Here is a 5,841-nt window from a genome sequence, read left to right as displayed (position 1 = left end):
GGTGGGGTGGTGGTGGTGGTGGGGGGGGGGAGAGAACCAGCTGGGTCTCCTCGGATCCGTTAGCGGGATGGTCGTTAAAGTGCAGATCTCTCTCTGTCTCTCTGCGAAGGGCGAGGACGTCTGGGGGGGGGGGGGGTCTTTTTTCTTTTTCTTACCGACGAAAGTAGAGATTGAGCAAATCTCTTGATCTATTGATCATTTTATAATCGATACGTCCAGGTGATCAAATGAGGATTAGAGAGAATGTCACTCGTCCGGTAACTTCTGCTGGTTCGCTGGAACTCATCCCCGGGGGGGTCGGGGAGTGGAAACCCGGCGGAAAGCTTCCGTGTGGATCTCCGGTGTACCGAGGTGGTGGTGGTGGTGGTGGTGGTGGGGGGGGACAAGAGCAGCAACCGAAAGCCCCCGTTTTGGTTTGTTTCCATCCAAATCTCAAAACGCCTCTTTAGAATAAATCGTACCTTTTAAAAAAAAAATTAAAAAAATAAATAAAAAGTCAAGAAAACGGAAATTCTTTCTTATTTCTTTGCGTAATTATTTAAAAATTTTTTTTTTTTTTTTTAATGGAGACGGTTCCAAAGTGCGCTGCTGGTTTCGGTCCCTCCGTCCGACCAGGTGGCGGCTCCGGTTTCAAACCGTCTCCGGGAAGCTATTGAAAAAAAAAGGGGGGGGGGGGGTAGAGGGAATTGTGACACGTTAGTCGGGTTGTGTGTGTGTATGTGTGTGTCACTCAGTCAAGTGTGTGCGTGGAGAAACCCCCCCCCCCCGCAGTAATCAAGCTCACACCCCGTCTCCCCGATTTACAACCCCCCCCCCCACCCCCGGTTTACTGAAATACTCACATACGCGCTCGTCCGTCCGATTGTCAACACAGGCGATGTTCTCAGAAAAGTCACCACAAAAAAAAACAAAAAAAAAACCAACCGCGATCAGGCCCCCCCCCCACCTCCGCCCTCACAAAACCGCAAAACTGTGGGTTGTTGTTCTGCTTTTGTCAAAAATAATAATAATTATTTATTCTAAAGGAGCGCCACGAGCGTTTCGCGGGTATTTCTCCTGCAGAGAAAACGTGCGCACGTCGGGGATGCGCGCTGCGTTCAGACGAGCTCCCCCACTGACAGACAGACACATCCAGCTGCCTTTCCGGCTCCTTCCTTTACTCCACCCCTCCACCAGCGTCACCCTGACAGTCAAAGCCCACCTGTCAATCTGCTTTGCTTTAATTGTTCGCTGGGATGGCTTTTTTTTTCTTTCTCCACGCCGTCCTGGAACGCGCGCGTACGCGGGGAGATGCGCGGTCCCGTGCGGGGCTTGATTTGTCAACTTGGAATAAAAGAAAAAGACTTTTTTTTTAAAAAAGAAAAGAAAAGAAGTGTAAAATACGTGTTTTCCAATGAAGAAAGTCTTTGTTTTAGTATTAACTACAGAATATCAACTCAATCCGGTTCATTTTTTAATATCTGTAAGCATTTAAATAAAGATCTGCGCGTAAAATCGGTCAATAATCTAGGGGGGGGGGGGGTGGGTTTGTGGCTCTGCTGCTTATTGGGGTAAAAACCTGAAACATCAGTCACCAAAAAAATTCATGCTTTAAGATCCAGAATCATATTTCACAGCAGTTTCTGTTCATTTTTAAAATAAAAACAAGGACGGTGCCAGTTCATACAGGGACTGGGTGCGTAAAGGACACCGAGCCCTTATCGTCCTGTTTCAAGTTTACTCAAGTGTGGATATTTTAGGTGACCTCTTTAGCGCGACAAAGGAGGCAGCAGATCGATTCGTTACACCTTTTTAGTGAGGCTTCCGTGGAAGGGGAGGGGCTCTGAATCCACAAGAGGCTCCATTAATAGCCTACACTCCATCCGAACTATTATCCACCATAAAGTGTTTATAAAAGGGCGCACAAACCGGGATAATGTTATCTCCAATGAGGCACCTCAGATATATCCGGTTAACGGAAGCCCCCCCCCCCCCCCCCCCCCCGGAGTGGATGGTGGATGGAGAGATTAGTCTGAAATTTGTTTTATTATGGAGAGGAAGGTGCGGTGATCATCAGCTCGGGATGGCGGGAGAGCTAAAAGTGGACGCGCTCGACTCGTGGCTGCGTGGATTTAAAGGACGATATTCACGGAAACTGGATTTACAAAACTTTCTGCAAACAGCATCCAAGCCTGTCCTCGTTTTCTCTTTCTTTCTTTTTTTTTTTTTTTTTTAAAGATTATTCTGGTGAGTTTCTGAATTTAACCTCTCCAGCCTTGAGGAAGAAAAAAAAAAAAAAAAGGCTGCTGCCCGATTGAAGGAGAGACGATGTGCGCAGCGAGCGCGTCTCAGGTCGATCATTTGGGGGTAGAAGAAGCTGAAAGTACCGCCCCAACATCTGTCCGTAAAGCAGCCTGCCTTCTGATTGATTGAGCCGACTTACGTCACTGATATTTTCATCCTTAAGTAGCGTTAAAAAAAAAAAAAAATCACCGCTCCTTGTCATGAATGTGTATTTAAAACGCATTCCCACTGCTGGAGCCGCGTCATACCCGGGTTTCAGCTCTTATTAGGGGATATTAGAGGTTTTATTTGATTTCTTTGTGGAATTTTTCTGTGCAGGGTTTAGATTTTATCTCATCCAAAAAATAAAAGGCTGAAAATGTGGCCACAGTTGCAGAGGGTATCACGTCTCCAGAGGGGGGTTATTGTTTTCTTTTCTTTTTTCAAAATACCCTCTTTTCTTCCATTACTTTTAGTGGATCAGAAAAACAACTAATATGCTTACAAATTATATGTAATTTCAGAATAAAAGCAGAGAATAAAACGAACCCACATCCCGTTATAAAACACATATAGTGTGTTTTGTGACTGGAGGTTTTATGCGCACTTGGAACCTCTCTAGGCTCTTCATGGTCCAGGAGCCCCAGCAGACGGGCGGGTGTAGGGGCTGATCCTGGGCCAGCAGGGGGGGACATGTGGTTCAAGAGAGGAGCTGTCCGACCACCACTGCATTTTGGGCTTCAAAAAAAACAACAAAAAGAAGTTTTCTGCTCTGACTTTAAATTTTTATGTCGTCCAAATTCTCTCTTTCTTGCTCGTCATCGCTTTCAGTGCTAGAAACACACACCTTGTATGAGTACACACACATTTAATGTGTGTGATGATGCATCCTGAGTTGCACATGAGTAACACACACACACACACACACACACACACACACACACACACACACACACACACACACACACACACACACACACACATACACGCACACACACACTTTCTAACCTATTACACTGTGTACATAGAATCCAGTCAGTGTGCAGTGACTTTAAATACATAATATTCCCTGAACAGCCACACACACACACACACACACACACACACACACACACACACACACACACACACACACACACACACACACACACGTACACGACCAGGACTTTATGACCCACACACAGTTGTTGAGCCACCCGTGTTCCAACCAACCGTGACTGTGTGTGTGCAGCATGCCAAACACTCACACACACACACACACACACACACACACACACACACACACACACACACACACACACACACACACACACACACACACACACACACACACACACACACACACACTTTGTAAACAAGACAAACCTTTTTCACGCAGCATTATGACACCACATCCATACATAAACACATGCATATATATATATATATATATATATATATATATATATATATATATATATATATATACACACATTATCCTTACTTCTCTCTGTTTTTGTCTTTAAATTCTAGATCTGACTTCATGATGTAGAGGTAATCTGTTAATAAACGTACAAATTACATACTTATATACTTGGTCTCACATAGGGGTGAGAGAACGTTTTGAGATTGATGTGGTATCAATAGAAAATAAGTGAAAAATGTAATTAATAATGAGTTTATGTAAAATATAAATGTTGTTTATTATAAGAAGGATGTGTATCAGCTCTAAATCCGATTGTTGGTGAAATGCATGGATTATAAATCCCACTGAGTTGCTTTTTAATCTGCTGCCACCTGAATATTCTGGAAATTATTTCCAAAATCTAATTCTGAAAAAATAAACAACAATAAAAAGTCATTATGCTGATAATTGTGTGTTTAACTTTTGCTGAATGTTGTGGAAATTTTCGACGCTTTTGAAACTACAGCTTAATTTCTTGCTTTTTTTCTTTTAATCCTCTATTTTTCTCCTCATCAGGACCCCCCCATAGAGAAAACATGGGACCGTCTTTCTTTTTTTTGGGTATTCTACGCTAAAACATCCTGAATTATTTAATCTGCTTCCATCATTTATCTGCATTTGTACAGCAGATGAAAAGCGCATTTAGTCAAATCGTTTCCTGTGAAGCAAATTTGAGCTTTTGTGCTGAAGAAGTTTAAAAAGCGACTTTATGATTTCAACCCTTTCCTGTTGCATTAATTACATTCCAGGACACGTTTTACATCACTCCGCTTTTCCTTACCAACGGAAATCATGATGACGTGAACCAAGCATTTAATGAACACCTCTTAATACTCATAAATAATAAAGGTGGTGGGGAGATTTTGGCCTGTGGCTAACCACAAGTTATCTTCCTGGCATAAATCTCTCAGATATCCAAAGGCGAGGGCTCGGCTGGGAAGCAAATGATGTGAGGAGTCTCAGGTGTTTAACATCCCTGTGACAAACCTCCTTTTTTGGTATCCTAACGTCAGCTGTGCAGGAATCCGGCCTGCTGGAGTTCTCCTCACTGGGCTGGAATGGAGGGTAATCAGATACGTTAACATTTGGAACGATGAAGCCTCAAGTCTCTATGATAATGCCTCTCTCCTCATAATCTTGAGTAATCTTCAATCAGCGATGAAGCTCTATCAGGTTTTCATTGACACCCTGGAATATAAGAATATATAATAAAAATAATATTAAAGAATGGGCTCTAGCTTTGACGTGAGCTATATCTCCACATCTATCAAGATAGGAGCATAATTAAAATGCCAAGAGTGAGTATGGAGGAGGTGAGAGAGGGGTTTCGATATTTTTTTGTAGAGCCTCACTTTTCTACTACTTGTTTAATGTGCAGAATTTAAAAAAGAAAAGAAAAGATGTATTACTGTAGTTTTTGACAATGTAATTAAAGGTTTGTAATCCCCATCTGAGTTTCCTCGATTTTTGTCGGTTTGACCAGAATATGTGATGGAATGCTGCACGGCGGCGACAGATGTAAGTTTATTAAAGGATCTGAGTCTCGCGTTTATTTTATAGCGGCAAGAAAGAGAGGTGTTTGCGTTAACTATATGGAATAACCATCAGAACGTGTTTCTTCCTTTATATACAGTACATGCATGCAAACATGAGCTGCATTATAGCCACAACTCCATCTGAGAGTCCCTCTTCGTTGCTAAAAAATCTCCACGAACTCCGGCTACAAAATGTGACACATTTCACGTTTCAAAATCCCAGCATCTCCGAGACACACACACACACACACACACACACACACACACACACACACACACACACACACACACACACACACACACACACACACACACACACACACACACACACACACACACTCCTTCCCTCTCCTCCTCGTTTGCCTTTTGTTTTCTTTGACACAGCCACTCCAATTAGCATTTTTCAGCCATCAAGGAGGAAAGAAAAGCAGCCAAATATTTGTCTCATTGAGCTCCTCTTTTACTGGCAAGACTATTTGAGCCCCCAGTTAGAGGAAAAAAAAATTAAAAAAATAAAGCATTCAGAAAAACTCAATATTATCCTCGGCGTAACCATGATCTTCTTCGTGTAACAATTACCAGCAGCTTTGTCTGTGGAAC

The sequence above is a fragment of the Antennarius striatus genome, chromosome 14 (assembly GCF_040054535.1).
Source record: "Antennarius striatus isolate MH-2024 chromosome 14, ASM4005453v1, whole genome shotgun sequence".
Taxonomy (NCBI): Eukaryota; Metazoa; Chordata; class Actinopteri; order Lophiiformes; family Antennariidae; genus Antennarius; species Antennarius striatus.
Note: the sequence above shows the minus strand (reverse complement) of the source record.